At 38.2% G+C, this 20,142-nt stretch overlaps 1 protein-coding gene across 3 annotated transcripts in view; it reads right to left on the bottom strand.

Moving 5' to 3' along the window:
- Positions 1-20,142, bottom strand: part of NELL1 (neural EGFL like 1) — an 876,810-nt gene that overhangs the window by 441,883 nt on the left and 414,785 nt on the right. The gene's annotated exons all lie outside the window — the stretch shown is intronic.

Here is a 20,142-nt window from a genome sequence, read left to right as displayed (position 1 = left end):
CAACAGTAGTTAATAAAACATCATTACGGCCTGAGTCAATGTGCAAAAGTTACATAAATATTCACTGAAACAAATACTACCAAAGGAAAAAAAAGTGTCAGTAGGATGTCCACATTATTGTAACAATTTGTTAAAAAGTTTTAAATACAAAACTAAAAGGCACCTATAAAAATAAAGTTCTATTGGAATGCAATGAATTGCTATTGCTATTGCAATGCTATTGCAATGCTCTAAATGATTGAACATAGGCATTTAGCTATTAAAAAATAGGAAGGAAGGAAGGAAGGAGAAAGGGAAGAATAAGTATCTATCATTATGGCAGGCACTATGGATAAAGAAATGCAAGGCCATGATTCTTGACTTCAAAGACATAAGAATTTAATGGCATGTCTGAAAGTCAATTTATAATCTAATATTCTATTACAGATGATTAAATTGAGACCCAAAGAGGTAACATGACCTGCCCAAGGGCATGTAGTGTATTAGTCTGGATTTTTCCCCTCTCTCCCCTATTTCCTGTGGCAAACTAATCACCAGCATTCACTGTGAATGCTAACCCAAATTATTTGCTTAACATATGAGTAGTAATATTCTTTCTAAACATGAATCACCCAACATTTAAACCCACATAATTTAGTCTTTAAAGTCAGTTTATGAATTTATATCTTATATACATACAAAAACATATATATTATGTATTATATATCATTATTATACTTACATTAGAAATGATTTTCAGAAGTAAATAGATACCATACTTGGGCTAGCATGCACAGACTAGTTGCATGAGGAAAAAGTTCCCACGTGAGGCATTCTGATATCTCTCCCTCCCTGCCAGCAGGTACTGGTTCCCAGATGCTCAGTGTGGCACTGCAGCCATGTTCACTTTGGCATCAAGACAACTGATATCATCAGAGGTCCCAGATAATCTTTTCCTTCTTAGCTAAGTTGCACAGCCTACCTGTTGCTAAGAAGCCCACTTAGGGACCATGACAACATGACAGCATTAGCTCTGTGCATTTCACACACGTAGTCCTCACCCTTTTACTAGTTACAAGAACAAAGCCAATTGATTGCAAAGCCCCGAAGAACATACTGCCAACCAGCACATACAAATTACTGACCTTCTTGTTTAAAAGCCTGTGGGTGTTCAGGGACCAATCGCATAATGTATTGGTCCTCTGCATGAAAAAGTCGGGGCTGTAAAATCCCTTTCTTTTCTGAATTATTTATCAACAGCAGGGAAAATGGAAAACTAAAAATGTACGCGTAAAGCAAAAGCAAGGCTCTTTCAGGTCCCTGGTTGCTTAGAGATATTTTTTGGCCCTGACTCTAGAGTTGCTACATTTACCCTGTAGAATTAAATGTGGGGGCCTTGTCAACAGTAATGGGACATGGGCACTGAATTCCCCACATGCTGTGTTCAAAGTGCTTCTTCCTGAACTCTGTTCTTCAAAAAGGGGTATTGTCCTAGTTAGTAATGGCTGGGGCCATTAAAGCTTCCCTTCCCATTTATAGGAAAAATACAGTAATGCCTCATTTATCCAATGGCCTGACTTCTATCATCTTAAATTCTTAGGAAGACAGCCATGACCCTGGGAAAGGAGACTCTGAGGCAAATAATGGCCACGAATCCCCCGTGCTTTATTCTACCAGAGAATACTAGAGACACTTGTAGGCTAGAGAAAGGCAGGTTAGATTTTACTGATTGAATAAGCCTTCCTATCTAATCCTGAGTCATTGAGTAGACAACTGTTCTTTCCATTTGCTGTGCCCACAGCCTGGAACACCGCTCTTCCAGATACCAGCGTGGTTTGCACCCTCCCTTCTCTCATGTCTTTGCTTATATGCTCTTTCTCAGGGAGACCCTTCCAGACCATCCCATATAAAAGTGCATCACGGGGCATCTGGGTGGTTCAGTTGGTTGGGCATCCGACTTTGGCTCAGGTCATGATTTCGCAGTTCACAAATTTGAGCCCACATCCGCCTCTGTGCTGACAGCTCAGAGCCTGGAGTCTGCTTTGGATTCTGTGTCTCCATCTTTCTCTTCCCCTCTCCTGTTCAGGCTCTCTCAGAAATAAACATTAAAAAAAAAAAAATTTAACTGCATCATGGCCCATGCAGCACACCTATCTCCCTCCCCCGACCCCCCACCCCCGTCACTTCATTTCTCTCCAGAGTTCTTATCACTGCCTAGCATAGTCTAGATTTACCTGTTTATTGTTTGACTCCACCCAACTAGAACACGTGCCCCACTGATAACAAAGTTCTGTTTTATTCCCTGATATAAGCCTGCCTTCTATAACAATACCCAATGCTTAAATTTCTTAATTGACATTTGTTTCATGAATGAATGAATGAATGAAGTAAGGAATGAACAAATCGTTACCTGAGCTTAAAAAGCTGATGCGTAATACGTGCTAAGGAAAACCACGGTACGTATTATTTCCAAAGCTGATTTAGTAAAAGTGATCTCTCCTCAATGGCATTTTCCCCCAATTTTTAAAAATTGTGGTAAAATACACCTAACATAAAATTTACCATCTTACCTAGTTTTAAGCGTATGGTTCACTAGTATTAAAGACATTCACGTTGGCGCTCGATCAGCAACACCATCCATCTCCAGAACTCTTTTTATCTTGTAAAACTAAAGCTATATACCCATTAAATAACTTCCCTCCCACCTAGCCTGTGGGCACTACCACTCTACTTTGCCTCTATGAATCTGACTATTCTAAATACCTGGAATCATACGATATTTGTCTTTTTGTGAGTGGCTTGTTTCACTTAGCATAATACTCTCTATGGTTTACCCATATTGTAGCAGGTGTCAGAATTTCCTTTCTTTTTAAGGCTGAATAACATTCCATAATATGTATATACCACATTTTGCTTTTCCAATTATCAGTCCAGGGACACTTAGGTTGCTTCTACATTTTTACTCTTGTGAATAAAGCTGTTATGAACACGGGTATGCAAATCTCTAAGAGCCTGCTTTCAATTATTTTGAGTATCTATCTAGAAGGGGAATTGCTGGATATGACTTTTTATCTATTTTTCATTTTTTGAGGAACTGTCAATTTTCCACAGTGGCTGTACAATTTTAACATTCCCACCAACAGTGCAGAAGAGTTCCATATTTCTCCACATCCTTGCCAATACTTCCTTTTTCTGTCTTACACCATTTTTTGACCCTCAGTCTTTCATTGAAACCATCATTTGTCAGGTTAAGCCATAAATAATAACACACACATTAAAGAAGCAAATATAAAAGGTAAAGAAAATTAAGATTTAAGGATAAATCCTATAATATGCCCCAAAGTAGAGAGCTAAGAGGAAGAAAGATGAAAAGAGATGAAATGGAATAAATTACATCCAAATGAGAGTAAATTTAAAACTCCAGCAGCTTCGATGGGGAGCCTGAGTAGCTCAGTCAGTGAAATGTCCAACTGTTGGTTTCGGCTCAGGTCATCATTTCACGGTTTCGTGTGTCTGAGCCCCATATCAGGATCTGTGCTGACAGCATGGAACCTGCTTGGGATTCTCTCTCTCCCTCTCCCTCTCTGCCCCCCTCCCACTAGCACTGTGTCTGTCTGTCTGAAAATAAATAAACAAACAAACAAACTACAGGAGTGTTGAAAGGTAAACATGACAGCCATGCCAATGCTATTTTGTGATTTGTTGATTTTCTAAATCCTAAAAATAGATAAAGGGCACAACTCTCTAGCCTCCCTCATGTCTTGGCTCCAAAGCCGTAAGCTGTTCCAACCTGCCCTAAAAAAAAAATAAATAAATAAGTGGTTTGCTTGAGGCCAAGAAAATCATCACAGGATATACTTACACTTGATTCCCTCCCCTCCACTGTAAGCTGCTCAGCCTAGGTGGCTATGACATGAATGTCATTTAATACCATACACTCTCTGGGTGAGACGGGAATTATCCCTTTATCCTCCCTACCTCACTAATAGGCAGGGATGATATCTGCCTCCTCTGATCAATGCCACATTTTTAACATAACGAAGTTAAAAGGACTACCTGCTTTGGGGGGAAAAATAGCTTTCTTGATGAGAAAATTTCCTAAGGTTTTGGATAATCCATAACCAAGATCTCTCTGGGCACACTGCCTCAAAAATTCATCAAAATTCATACTCAAATGACTATAATTTGAAAGCATTTTCTGATGTCCTTTAGGTCTCTAATATCCCAGCTATCTGAACCTTCTGATACTTTAATGCTTTCTCTACATTTAGCTTACCAATCAGAATGGGAAAATTAATGTCATAAGGGGGGAAAAATTGCTAGCTGATCTAGTATATACATACTCTTTAAATTTTAAAGGACAAAGAATTCAAATATCAATTTGGAAAATATACATCATAAACAAGGCAGGGGCTTACTGGAGCACCTCTGTCTTGTTACAAAGTCTTTCTTACATAACTAGGCAGGGTTATACCACCAAGGTATGTGCTATTATTTCACAGCTCTTTAGGGATCTACTCCTCCCTGAAATGTCCCTTAATGAATAAAACCTGAGAAGCTGACATCTCTCTCTCTCCATGAATCCTTAAGTATGTATACCCCTTGGGTAGGGCTGCTCTGAGTTTTGGGTTATAAATCACTCCTAAGCTAAAGTGAGGAAAGCATTGACCACTATCATAACAGAGGAAAAATAAAAACATGCATGTGATAAAGCTAAACAAAGACACAGAGGCAACTGGATGTTAATACTTCTCCAAATGGTGAAAGCTATAATCATGCATCCATAGCAAAGTATATTTTGTAGCCATGAACAGTTCTATTTTTTAAGTAACTTTACTAATCTGGGCAAAGCTCATGAAATAAGTAGAAAAATTAAACTATCAACTGGTAGCTGCAATGTGAATTTCAGAATGTAGAATACAGACATAGGCATAGAAAACTATATGGGAAGAAATATTCCAAACAGGGCTATCTGAATATCTTAATGTTACTGCAACATAAATATATTATAATTATGATCTCTTTTATAATTTTATTAAACTTGGTGTTTTCTTTATACATCTCTCTGTGTGCTACAAACTCCCTCGAAGGACATTTTTCAACTGCCAAAGTCCCCATCCTGGGTTCCAGTGTACACCAAGCTTCTGATCTTCCATGCTCCTCCTGAAAGCAATTGTGTCCTATGGCCACCCCAAAGGAGTAACTAGATGCCAGCCATCTGGTCTGATAAATGCCAATGGCATTCACAGTTTACAGGGCTTCCCTTTTCAGGAAACAAACTTAACTTTTTAAAGATAATTTACAGAACATATTACAGAGCTCTGGTCTACAGCAACTTACAACTAATAACTCCAGAAGGCAATTATTTTCCTTGAAATAAAAGAATTTATTCCTTGCTCATTATAAGCCACTGGAAAATCTACTTCTCAATGGTCTCCTTAACCCATCAGCATGAAGCATCTGACAACAAGTCTGTACATCCAGAGAATCTGGACACTGTCTATAGAGATTGAGTTTCTCAGGACAAGCAGCTTTCCAAATGTATTCCAAGGTACCATGGTGTCCTCTGAAGTGCTTCACGAGCCATTTGATGAGAAGAGGGAGGGTAAGGAAATTCCGCAAACAGGTTTTAGGGCTTCAATATTAAGCACCATATAAAGTCAGTCAGTGGGTTAGGCTCTTCCATATGTTGCAACCTTAAACACAACCCTCTCTCTTGGTGTTATAAACTGAGACATGGAACACTGAAAGGATCTCCCCAAGATCCCAAAAACTTGTAAATGGCAGACTTGAGAATAAAATAGGATTCTCTTGGCCCCAAACCTCAGGCTCCTTCTTTCTAATAAGTGGGTGATGGGCATTGAGGAGGGCACTTGTTGAGATGAGCAGTGGGTGTTGTATGTAAGCCAATTTGACAATAAATTATATTTTAAAATGAACATTTTTACCAAGTTAAAAAATATATAAAAAATAACAATGGTCATTTGTTACCAAGCAGCTGCAGACCATATTGCATTACCATTTTGAAGGCATCTTCAAAAGAGCTCTGAATAGAGGCTGCATTTGAATCTCTGGAATTAGAACTCCTGCATTTCTATCTCTGCTCTGCTACTCTCTAGCCTGTGATTATGGGTAATTCCTTAACCTCCCTACATTCTCAAGTCAAATTCCTCACCTGTAAATAGACACAGTAATGGCTACCATTTATTGAACATTTGCTTTGTGCAGAGCCCTCTTCTAAGCACTTTATAAATATTACTGCATTTGCTCCTTGCAATTCTGGGAGAAAGATGTGTCAGAAGTTGATTCAAGATGATACTGCTAACAAATGCCTGGACTTAAGGCAGCAAGACAAGCCTGTCTGACTCAGAGCCTTCTTCCTTTCCACTTCTACACAGGCAAGTACTAGGTCATTTTGTAGATCAACAAACACAGAGATGGATCTATTTCTAAAGCACTAGGTATCCTATTACTTCTCAATTCTTCTTTTGGAATTTCCCACCCAACATGAAAGTCAAACGCCTTCAAACACCTTCCTGTGGAAAACACATCTGTCCACCACGTAGTAATTAATACCTTTATTCTGGCACCAAGGCTCTTCCCCACGTTTATTGCCCATACCTCACAATTTAACATTTAGTTATATGCCCTATAAAATTATTCTCCTTAAATGTAAATTTTATGTCCCCCAAAGAGACCATAACCTCCTCGAGGTCAGGAACCATATCTTACATAATTAAGGAATTAGAATAGTAGTTTGCAAGGTTGTTATTAAACTCTTTTCAAAAGAAAACTTATTTGGAATCCCAGCTTCTCTGACTAAAACCTATTGAGCTAGTTAACCTTGATTTTTTAAGGTCCAAAGAAAACTGATGAGTTGGTGGAGTTGGTGATATTCATTCAGTGAGCTGGTAGCAGGATCAGGACTAGAATCTATGTTGCTGGATTCTCATCCAGTGGTTGCTTTGCCGTGGAAAATCCCAGGCCTGTTCCATCTCCCCTCTGCATCTCTGTCTTGGTCACAGTGCAGAAAAGAACTGGACCACACCTGAACCTAGAAGTCCTTCTGGGCAGGTGGAACTTACCCATCAGGTCACCTTCCAGGATCCAGCATCAGAATTCCAAGAGTCCTTTAACTGTCATGTTGGCCAAATTCTCCAGAAATATGCTGAAGCAAAGCCACTGCTTTACGTCTCTTTACTTCAGACCCATCATCTATGTCACTAAGGACAAAAGGCATTAGCACTACCAAGTCATAAACATTTTTAAAAATTTAACTTAGTAGGATGAGAGAGGATTTGGACAAAATCAACTTATGTTACCTTTGTCTAGCATTTTCTGTTATTGTGATTAACATTGTTCTGATATTAAAACACAATGCAGATTCAGAGCATCATATTCTATTCCATAGAAAATCTGGACAATAAAAAGTATAAAGAAAAGATATCATATATACCCATCCACTCAGGTACTCTGTTACCTATTTCTTTGGGGGCTATTCCTTGCCTGAGTTTCTGTGTGTCTGTGTATGTGTGTGTGGGATTATGTGTGTTCATACATAATTTTTATTTACTATTTTAATTGGAAAGCAGTATACATGCTGCTTTGAATTTCATAATACATAGTGAGAATTTTCCATTGACACAGAATATTCTTCTAAAATTATTTTAATATTCATTGTATTTCCATATATGGCAATCTTGTCATTTATTTAATCAAACTTCCATTAGTTTATATTTAGGCTGCTTTCAGTTTCTTTTCTTATAAATAAATGGAATACATGGCTTTAATAAAAATCTTCTCAGGTAATTGTGACTGATTGTTTCCTTAGAATAAGTCGCTATAAATATTTCTAGGCCTTTTGATAAACGGCCAAATTGCTTTCAAGAAAGTTTCTATCAATTAACATTCCTGTCAGCAATGTATGAAGGTGCCTATTTGTTGAACCATCTCCAGAAATGGGTGATTAAAATATATGTAAATATATGGTGTATATATATATAGAGATAGATAGATAGATACACACACACAGAATCACATACCTAATTACATCTCTTTTAGTCACTCCTAAGCTTGCAAGTGTTTTCAAGACTCTGACTATTCTCTTAATAGACGCTGCCAGTTGCCTACACAATTGTAGATCCATATAAACACACATGTGTGCACAAAAACACACACCCCCTTCCCCTTTGTTGACAATGGAACACAAATTCATTTAGATATCAGTTAGCTAAGTACTAAAAAGGAAGCTGAGATCTACCCCAAACTTAGGGATAAATCTTGATTCAAGCTATTTCTTTTTTTCCATGTTTTATTAGTAGGTATATTAAACAGTTTTGACCAATGAAACATGAAAACAAATCTGCTGGGGACAGCCTTCTGATAAAGTTCTCTTTGATATTAAAAAAAAAAAAAAAAGTATTCTAAAAAGGGAATCCTCTTTCCCTTCTGACTTTGGGACACAATTATGTCAAAATGTGATGCTTGGAGTTACTTAGCCCTTTTGAGACCTTGAAGGGAGCTATATCAAGTTTCAAACTACCATGCTGAAAATAAAAACTCAAAAAAAAATCTGTGTTGCTGATGATGTTATGGAGCAGCTGAATTAACTAACTCTGGAAACACTGTCCCTCTAGACTTTGTTATGAGAGAATATATTTATCATTTAAGCCAGTGGAGTCTATTTTTTTTTCATTCTTTCAGCTACAATTATCTGAACTGATATGCCTACACTGTCCTACTTTATCCTTCACAACTCTGTGAGGATGTATAGAGGATACTGAAGAAGCAGCAGAGAACTCAAGTGGTTTTCCAATTCATAAAGCAAGTAAGTGGCAGAGCCAAAGCTTTCAGCCTGTAAAATTTATACACTAATTTATACACTAGATTTTTAACCATGAAAATTTAGAGCTTTCACTCCGGCCCAAGAATAAGTAATATATTCTCAATTACCCTGAAAAAAATCCTAAAATGCCTCACTATACCTTTAAAAAGTATAGAAATACCTATGCATATGCATTTACCAAAATCTTTGAGATGGAAACAAAGAATATAAGATAGCTTATTAGGTTATTAAAGAGAAATGTCTATTTATTGTGTCCACTCAAATGTGGACACAGCAGGGTTACAAGACCAGCCTCAATAATGTCATAAGTGCTAACGCATCCTTAATCAAACTCCTTTTATGTGAAAGCTTAATTGCGATTCTGCATGCACAATTCCAACAATAGAGTGTACAGAAATAGTAACAAGGCTTCCTGATGAACTTGGATCAAGGGCAACACAGTACTTAATAGGTTTGTGCACAAACACCCTGGGGGCAAGCCCCATCATTCATCCTAGCTGCTCTTCAGCAGTCAATGGTCCTAGATACTTTACAATAGTGCTGGTATAAGAACTCCCTCCCATTTAAACCTTGCAAAGAAGCCAAACACTGCACAAATCCTTCAGATTTATTTTCACCCTGAAACCTCAAGGGAAATGCCTTTCGGGATCCTAAGATATATTTGCTAATTAAAAAAAAAACACTTTAGCATTATTTTAACACTACTATTACTAAATGCAATAAATATTTGGCCTTTGACTTTTCCAGGATTACATATGGAAAACTGAAGTTGCCCTCGAACACCAAAAGTTCCATGAATTTTTACCCTACACAATGAGGAGCCTCTTCATTTTTTCCCTTTTTTCTCCTTTTGTTGACTTTGTTTCTTTCACATGCCATGGCAGGGAAGGAAGCCTAGTCACAAACATATGTGCAAGTAATGTATGTTTCTATAATTTCCTCAACTTAATGAATTTTTCTCATATTCTTCTGGACAAATAGGGTCGTATAAATGCTGTCTCGGTCATTTTGAGAATTCTCTTCTTCCATCAGGTTGTGTCATGACTCTAGGGGACTCCAAATGAGCAAGACACTGGCAGAGAAGAAGTCTACTTCTTTACCCAGAGAACACAGGTCGCCCCAGAGAGGTCATCTATCTTTCGAGCTCTTTGAAGCATTACAACAATCATGTCACAGAAGATTCAGAATCTCCTCAAAAGGCCCCACCAACAGAGGCATCCCATAGCCTCTCTCTCTCTTCAGTCCTATTTTTTATTTGTAACTCCAGTATAGTTAACATACAGTGTTATATTAGTTTCAGGTGTACAATATAGTGACTGAACAATTCCATACATCAGCCAGTACTCATCACAACAAGTGCACTCCTTAATCCCCATCACCTATTTTACCCATCCCCCCACCTACCTCACCTCTGGTTCTCTGTATTGGTTCTCTGTAGTTGAAAGTCTGTATCTTGCTTTGTCTCTCTTTTCCTCTTTTGCTCATTTGTTTCTTAAATTCCACATGAGTGAAATCGTACAGTATTTGTCTTTCTCTGACTGTCCTAGTAGTTCACTGAGCATTTTATGCTGTAGCTCCATTCATGTTGTTGCAAATGGCAAGATTTCAGTCTTATTTGTGGCTTACTTATGGTATACATACACCACCTTTTTATCCATTCATCTATCAATGGACTCTTGGGCTGTTTCCATAATATGACTATTGTAAACAAGGCTACAATAAATAGAGGGGTGCAAATTAGTGTTTTTGTATTTTGGGGGTAAATATCCAGTAATGTGATTTGAAGAAGTTCTTTACTGTTTTCCACAGTCATTGCACTAGTCTGCATTCCTACCAAAAGTGCAAGTGGGTTCCTTTTTCTCTATGTCTTCGTTAATACTTGCGTTCTTTTTTTTTTTTTTTATTAGTAGCCATTCTGACAGGTGTGAGGTGCTATCTCATTGTGGTTTTGATCTGCATTTCCCTTATGATGAGTGATGTTGAGCATCTTTTCATATATCTGTTTGCCAGATGGATGTCTTCTTTGCAGAAATGTCTATTCATGACTTCTTCCCATTTTTTAATTGAATTATTTGCTTTTTAGGGGTTGAACTGTATCATTTATTTATATATTTTGTATAATGATCCTTTAACAGGTCATTTGCAAATATCTTCCCCCATTCTGCAGGTTGCCTTTTAGTTTTGCTGATTGTTTCCTTTGCTGTGCAGAAGCTTTTTATTTTGATGTAGTCCCAAAAGTTTACTTTTGCTTTTGTTTCCCTGGCCTCAAGAGATATACCTAGAAAATACTGCTATGGCCAATGTCACAGAGACTACTGCCTGTGTTTTCTTCAAGGATTTTTATGGTTTCAGGTCTCACATTTAGGTATTTAATCCAATTTGAATTTGAAAGTGGTTCAGTTTCATTCTTTTCATGTTGCTGTCCATTCTTCCCAACAACATTTGTTGATGAGACTGTCTTTTCCCTTTGCATATTCTTTCCTCCTTTGTTAAAGATTTATTGACCATATAGTTGTGAGTTTATTTCTGGGTTTTCTGTTCTGTCCCACTGATCTATGTATCTTTTTGTGTGTGTGTATGCCACCACCATGCTGTTTTGATTACTACAGCTTTGTAATATAACCTGAAGTCTGCAAAAAGTCCAGCTTTGCTTTTCTGTTTCAAAATTCCTTTGGCAATTCAGGTTCTATATACATTTTAATACTTTTTTGTTCTAGTTCTGTGAAAAATGCTGGTGGCATTTTGACAGGGATTGCATTCAATGTGTAGACTGCTTTGGGTAGTATAGACATTTTAACAATATTTCTTCTAATCCATGAGCATGGAAAGTCGTTTCACTTCCTTGCATTGTCTTCAATTTCTTTCATCAATGTTTTATAGTTTTCAGAGTATAGTTTCACCTCTTGGTTAGGTTTATTCCTAGGTATCTTATTACTTTTGGTGCAGTTGTAAATGGGATTGTTGTCTTAATTTCTCTTTCTACTTCATTATTATTGTATAGAAATGCAACAAATTTCTACATATTTTGTATCCTGCAACTTTACTGAATTCATTTATCAGTTCTAGCAGTTTTTTGGCAGTCTTTCATGGTTTTGTGTGTGTGTGTGTCTGTGTGTGTGTGTGTGTGTGTTTACAGAGAGAGAGTGCAAGGGAGAGGCAGAGAGAGAGGGAGAGAGAGAGAATTCCAAGCAGGCTCCATGCTGTTAGTGTGGAGCCTGACGTGGGGCTTAATCCCAAGAACCGTGAGATCATTACCTGAGCCAAAATCCACAGTCGGACACTTAACCGACTGAGCTACCCAGGTGCCGCTCGTGGGTTTTTGTTTTTTTTTTTTCCTATATAATATCATGTCATCTGCAAATAGAGAAACTTTTACTTCTTCCTTCCTGATCTGGATGCCTTTTATTTCTTTTTGTTGTCTGGTTGCCATGCGTTGGACTTCCAGTACTATGTTGAGTAAAAGTGGTGAGAGTGGACATCCTTTTTTTGCTGCTCACCTCAAGGGGAACACTCAGTTTATCCCCACTGAATATGAAATTTGCTATGGGTTTTTCATACATGACCTTTATTATATTGAGGTATGTTTCCTCTAAACCTACTTTGTTGAGGGTTTTCATCACGAATGGATGTTGTAATTTGTCAAATGCTTTTTCTGCATCTGTTGAAACGATCATATGCTTTTCATTCTTTCTCTTCTTGACGTGATATATCACATTGATTTGTGAATATTGAACTCCCCTTGCATCCCAGGAATAAATCCCACTGGATCATGGTGAATGATTTTTTTTTAATGTACTGTTGGATTCTGTTTGCTAAGATGTTGTCTTACATATCCCAGAATGCAGCCCTGGAGGCAGGGCCCTTCCTCCAGAAACTGTCCAAGTCTCTTCCTTCATTACCTCCTGACCCTATACTATCCACTCTGGTTTTTCCAGTCTATAGTAGAAAGGACAATTCTCCTCCCTTTGGATTCTTCTCTGACATTCTCTGATTTACAAAAAGCAGACTGCGTAACAGAATTACCTGGACCTTTAAACAAACTGAAGCCAGGTCTCAATCCTACACCAAATGAAAATCCAAAGTTCTAGGAGTAGATCCCAATACTGACTTTTTCCTCCATGTATGTATGTATGTGTATATATATATACATATATACATATATATGTATATATATATACACACACATATATACGTATGTATATGTATATATATGTATATATGCTGAGAACCTCAGCACTAAAACATTAGGATTTTGGAATCCTGCTTTTGTACTGTCACATCGCTCCTCTAGATGGGGAGGTAGGTAACACCGTCAACCACTTATTTAAAGTAAGGGAAGAAAAAAAGGACATACTGGCCAAACAAATCAAAACAAAGGGAAAATGTCTCATATTGATTATCAGAGCTTTTGGCTGGGTTATGGAATATCCAAAAGTACAGGTCTTATTTTGACTCTCCTTATTCAATATATCAATAAATGTTCTTGGTCATCTTTAATAAAAAGTAGATTTGCATCCTAAAGCATCTGATACAGCATTTTCCACTAAAGTGAAGGCAGTCTACAGATCCATAGCTGGAATGTCATTCTTAAACCCGGATCACCTCTTCTGAGACTGAGAACCAAGCAATTAGTTATCTGTCCCTTTAATGCTGCCAAATAGTCAGAAGTCATTAAGAACAAGCATGTCCAAAACAAGCACATGCTGTGTGTTCTATAGGTAAGGATAATCAGTATGAAATTTACTACCATGCTCTTTCAAGTTGCAGAATGTTGTGTTTTGGCCCTATTTCATATGGCTCTGCTCAATAAATAAAAAATCAGGTACCTCATAGTTAAAGTGTTCTGTGTATCATCGTTAGGAAAAAAGCATTTTCCAGAAAACGTTTAAAATTTCTAACAGTTAATTTTTTCTCCTAAGTGTTTTAAACTGTTGCCTCACTTCTTTTCATTACAAGGTACTTAACTTAAACCATTAAGTTAATAGACTATTATTTATCTCTAACTTCAACTAAGCTTACTTGAAGTATTTCAAACATACACTTCCTTGCCAATATCAAGAAAATAAAAATCCTTTTAGTGAGGTAATAGAAATCACATGGGATATATGTTATCTCACTTGTTCCCTTTATTTCTTACCTTCATGGGAAGTTTTTGGCATAAAAATGAATGCTTCCCCATTACTGTCAAGTACCTGTCTTATTGCTGCGGCTTTTGTCATAAATCACAAGTATCCTCCTTTAAAGCTGCCTGAGTATCCAATGATAACGTCTTATCAAACAACCTCAACATAGGGAGTTTAACTGGGGATAAATGAAGGTCAGAGACCAATAAATCAAGCAGGCTGACCACTCCAAAAATCAAAAGGTACAGAGAAGATAAAAAGCACCCCACCAAGTCAATTTCAGGGAATCCTCCCGTTTCAAAATTCACAAAAGAGCAAGGGCAACTCGGGGTTCCCTTACAGGAGAGAAAGTGATTTAGACTCACACAGATTCTAAGGCAAAAAACTAGTCCAGTGTCAAGAGTCCAATGCTTCAGACTTCACCCTTTCAAAGGGCAATGGAAACTTTCCTGGAAAAAAGTACAGAGCCTCGTCTATAATATATGGTCATGTCAGGGAATCCCCAGCCTCTAAGGGTAAAAATGAAATTACAGTACATTTTAAGTTACAGGCAAGCATTCTCAGTGTTGAACCCTCCTAACTTTATTATCCCATGACATAGAATTTCTTTTTCAATTTTAACAAGATAAAGAAGGACGAAAGAGTTAAAGCTTCTTTTCTGTTTGACATACTCTTTCCCCTCCGGCATCAGGTTTGGCATCTATTTATTGTCTCAGGTGCAACCTTTCTGAAAGGGCTGTGGTTATCGGCATAAACCCTGGAAGTTATTTCAGGATTTCTCCTTTGAAACTTGTAAGAGACAAACAGCTAACATGGGATTAAACACCCAATACTCAACTAAATTCTAAAACTTTCAAGAGGGATTGATTTGGCAAACACTGGAATATTTTTGAGAGTGAATGTACATTTGAGTTTTTTCATGTGAAGATGTTGCCTCATTAACCATGAACTCTCTGGGCACAGAGGTCATTTATCACTATTCTCAACCACCACATTTCCTAACACTCATGACTGACACTAATTATGCATCAGATTCATGAATGGATGAAGCAATCAGTTATTGAATAATCAATCTATTACCAAAGTTACTAGATAATCTTTAACTCTAGGCTAATTTTTGGTTGAATACAACTTTTCAGTATTCCTACTGACTTCTAGGAAGCTAAATGGCATCCTAAAAGAAAGAAAAAAGTGACCTAGACATACTTAGAAGACCAACTCAACAGTGACAGAGAAACTGATCCAGGACAGAGTCTAGGATGATCTTTGGAATTCAGGAATGCCAATAATGAGAAACGCTCTATCAGGAACGTGGGGCAAACAAAGGATGTCTTCAGGCCTGTCAGTTTCTCCCAGAAATTTATCTTTGGAAAATGAAACATCTGAAAAGACATCTTACAGTGGCCGATAGGTAGTACATACCTTACTTACTACCACATGCAAATGATCACTTAGAGGAAGAAGTCTTCTTTGCCAATAAAGAAATGAGAGAGATTGGCGGTGGGGACCTAATCTACCTTGGAGAGTGAAGAGCACCTTTGCCCTAACAGGCTCACTTTCAGGATGCCAAGGTAAACATCAGAGTTCCAGCTTAATATGAAAGCACCTAATGGAGGCCTTGGAATCTGGTCTAGAGGAGAAATGGCAGGGAGAATGCTTGTCTCTTAGCTCTCCTCACTAGATCCACATTCCACACTGTAAAATCCTAAGCTAATCCACTCAGTGCATGCTAACAAGCCCCAGGAAACTCCAATAGCTCCTCTTGGTTTGCAAAAAATATTCCAGACACTCTGTTCTAGAAATCAAGCACCTTTTCCTTATTGCATTTTGCTTGTCCTTCCATCAGAGCACTTAGTACAGAAGTGCTTAATATCTTTATCCTTTTGAGACTACTTTCCCCAGCACATTGTGAACTGCTGTTTAAAAAAAAAAAAAAAAAAGGTTATTTTAATGAACAGCTTCTCGTGTCAAAGGAAACAAAGTTTGTTGAGAATCTATTAAGTGTAAGTCACTATGGTATTCATTAGCACTGTTCACCAAATATTTTGGTTTTCTAACCCTTCCAAGCACAAAGTAGGAATTGTATTTCCTCATCGCCTTGTAGTTAGTTAGGTACTGGTGATTAGTTCTAGTCAACTAGCAGAGGATAGAAAGGGTATGTTGTTACTCCCTGACAAGAACATATAACAACTGTTACAAGACCCTCCAGGCTCTCTTTTCCCCATCTTGGCAATATTCCCAATACTGACTATTCCATCAGTCAGTATTATGATTACTACAATCAGTAGTAATTATGATGAGCAGAGCACGCTGTTGACCAGTGAAAAGCAAACAAAACGTTGTTATTTTAAATCAGTAATATTTGGGGTTTTCACAGCAAGCAGAGCACGCTGTTGACCAGTGAAAAGCAAACAAAACGTTGTTATTTTAAATCAGTAATATTTGGGGTTTTCACTGCAGAACATCCTATCCTGATGGCACTTATGACAGTGCCACGATAAATGTTTTCACATATAAAATTTGGTGTCCTCAATAATCTAACAGTTAACGATACAGCAGATATGAGCCATTTTTATATAAATGAAATTTAGAGAGGTACATAGCGCAAGCCTAAGTAGTTTTGCACATTCCTTCATTCAATAAGCATTTGCTGAGCACTGCTCTCTGCCCAGCTATGTTCTCTACCTCACCCCACAGCCCCCACCCCTCCTGCCCCCTGCCCTTGGCTGTTTTAAATAGCCAAGATAGGTAGTGAGCAAACGGGAAAAGATTGCGGCTCCCGGATGTTACGTTCTAATAAGAGACAATTTTTGAAAATCACATATAAAAAATGAAAATTCTACATGGTGATAAGTGATAAAGAATTACAACCAGGAGATAGGATAATGGGTGGCTAATTATACAAATCAGAGAAAGTCTCTCTGGGCCTATCATTTTTAGGTTGACACCTGCATGACAAAGGAAGAGCCAGTTATGGGGATATCAAGAGGAAAAAACTTCTGAGACAGAGCTCACGCAAAGGTCCTATGGGAAAACAAGCATGTTGAATGGGGGGAAAAAAAATAAAAAACCTCCAAAAGTCAGTGTGGCCACCACATAATGGACAAGGATGGAATTGGTACAAGACAAAGTAATAGGGACAGGAAAGAGAATAACCACATAGGGTTTCATATAAAAGTAAGTATGGATTTGATTTTCTGTGTAATAGGACACTACATGAGAAGTTTAAGCATATTTGAAAATTCTTATTTTTAAAACTTTGCTCTGGCTACTGAATGAAGAGTGAGTTATAGTGGAGCAAGAATGGAACACAAAGTCCAGTGTGGTGTCAGGGGTCTAGTAGTTTGGTAATAAAGCATATAGGCAGAAGTGCACACATTTAGGACAGGATGTAGAGGGTAGAGTAAGACTGGTGTTTGGACTGAAGGTGGAGGGGCAAGAGAAGGAAAGGAGTCCAGTATAACTCCTAGCTTTCTGGCTTGAAAAACTGGGTAGATGAGGCTTTCATTTGCTGAGATGGGGAAAATTGAAAGAGGAAGTTTACCAACATGGAAAGAAATCCAGAGGTCATTCTTAAACAGTTAATATGAAATGCCTCTTAAACATCTACATGTGGGTGTCAGTTTGATAGGATTCAGAAGCTCAGAAAAAAATACTGTACTCGATAGAAACTGAGAAAGTATCGACGGAGTGCTGTGAAAGTCCTACATGATATGAAGGCATCTAAAAAGTATATGTAGGTGAACAAAGAAACAGGATCCAGGGCAGAGCTCTGCAGCACTCTAACCTTTAAAAAGGTGAAAAGAGAAAGAAAAACAGCTAGGGAGCCTGGGCAGGACCGGCAGTGACGAAGAAAGACAATCAGGAAATAGGGAAAGGCAAGAAAATAATGTGTTTAAAAGAGAAAGGTGTGGTCAACGCTCAATGCTGTTGAGAGGTCCCAGAAGATAAGAACACTGGACTTAACAAAATGGAGTTCAAGGCTGACCTTGATAAACACAACCTCTGTGGAATAGTGAGCATGAAAGCCTTCTGTGGAGGAGGTTAAGGAAGGTATGCCAGGTGAGCAAATGTAAACGAGGACAGTAATCACAATTAAGAAGTTTTGCCATGAATAAAAGCAAAAAGATGGGGCAGCAGGCAGGATGGAAACTGGGATCAAAGAAAGTTTCTTAAAGAAAAAGACCTTACTCCCAATTCCAACCTATGGAAATTCCAAATCCCTCATCAAGACTTCAGAAACTCCTAGAAGGAAACTGTTGTGATAGTGATGTAGAAGTTTACGTTGGGCACGTGGATAAGGGACAGGAGTAATTACTTCAGAGTGAGTACCTCTGTCTCTGAGGTCTCAACATCCTATACACACATTTCTGCTGTGTATACCATGTTAACTTTCAGTCCACCAGGGTAGAAGGGGAAGGGCTCATCCAGCATGCAGGATAGGTACACTTTGCTGCAGATTTGAAAGGCATAAGGAAAACTTGCATTGCCTACTGAATAGCAAAACAATGAAAAAACCTCACATTATATATTCCCACCCTTAAAAGTCCTTTCAGTTCTCCTTCCACAGGGAGGTTTTCAATGGTCCTCTGTCCTTCACAGCACCTGGTCTTCTGTTCTCCGACTAGTGACTGTTCTCTGACTCCCTCTTGTTTTTCTTTCTTTCGCTCTAACTTACCCATTCCCTCTGATACAAAACATACACACACAAAACAAAAACTTCGTGCATGTATGATGTGTGTTTGTACAGGTTTTTTTTCTGCAGAGCTACACAGTATCTTGTTTTGTTTTGTAGGGGGGATGCTTGGGTACCCACTGATACCCACATCCTTATCTTTTGCTTTGTAAAAGCAGTTGTGGAACCAGTTCTATAAACAATACATTTTCCATCTCGTTCCATATATAAACCACCAGGCAGGGCACCTATCCCTAAGAGGCTTTCAAGAACCACCAAGCTCTGGTCTTCCTCCCTTAATGAAAAAGTAAAAACAGGCAATATTCTGATATGATTTCAACAAGCTCTTTCTACACAGAAGGACCTTCATCAAGGTTTATCAAGTTGCATGATATGTGATGCTGTGTTGGGAGAATACTCACTGGTTCCTTCTAACCATAGGGTTACAGTAAATCAGGATGACCTGGATTTACTAAGAACAGAGAAACCATCATAGAGAACATCAGATTTTCATACTGTGTTGGTTTACAGGTCGCAAAGAGTTTTGTGCCCCTGTTAAAATGTTTAGATCTCAGCATGCTATGTTTACACAATCTCTTTTTTCTCCAGGAACTTTAGTTATACTACATAAAAGATAGATAAATGAGACTGGCCACCTGTGGCCATCAGAAACCTGCATCAATCTGGAATCACCAGCTCCTTAGCCAAAAAATAGTAACCTATACATATACAGAAATAAATGGAAAAGGTTGCATGGACATATAAACATGCTTCCCTAACTTTTGCAACTTTCTGCACTTCTGAAAAGGTCACTTGCAATAAAATACACTGACAGTGGCTGTCCATTCGGAGTGAAAAATTCAGTGTAAAAAAATTTTTTTAAGTTTATTTATTGTTGGGGTACCTGGGTGGCTCAGTCGGTTAAGCATCCGACTTCAGCTCGGGTCATGATCTCACAGTCCATGAGTTCGAGCCTCATATGTCGGATTCTGTGCTGACAGCTCAGACCCTGGAGCCTGCTTCAGATTCTGTGTCTCCCTCTCTTTCTGCCCCTCCCCTGCTCGTGCTCTCTGTCTCAAAAATAAATCAAAACATTAAAAAAATTAAAAAGCTTATTTATTTTTGACAGAGAGAGAGAGCACAATGGGGGGAGGGACAGAGAGGCAGAGGGGATAGAATCTCAAGCAGGCTCCAGGCTCTGGGCTGTCAGCACAGAGCCCGACGCAGGGCTTGAACTCACAGACTGCGAGATCATGACCTGAATCGGAAGATGGAAGCTTAACCGACTGAGCCACCCAGGCGCCCCATGAGTGAAAAATTCAGTCTATATGCAAACGTTATTGGGACAAATGAAGATGCAGGAGTCAAGGAAAGGTACAAAATGACTGACATTTTATGTTTAAGGGGCAGTTTTCTTACAGGTTACAAACTGGTTAAAGATATTTGACCAAAAGAAGAACTTTCTACAATCCCTAACCAATTTACAGTTCATATCTCAATATACATAACTGGAAGTATAT

Source organism: Panthera leo, chromosome D1, assembly GCF_018350215.1.
Source record: "Panthera leo isolate Ple1 chromosome D1, P.leo_Ple1_pat1.1, whole genome shotgun sequence".
NCBI classification, from domain to species: domain Eukaryota; kingdom Metazoa; phylum Chordata; class Mammalia; order Carnivora; family Felidae; genus Panthera; species Panthera leo.
This window is presented reverse-complemented; position numbering and strand designations above follow the sequence as displayed.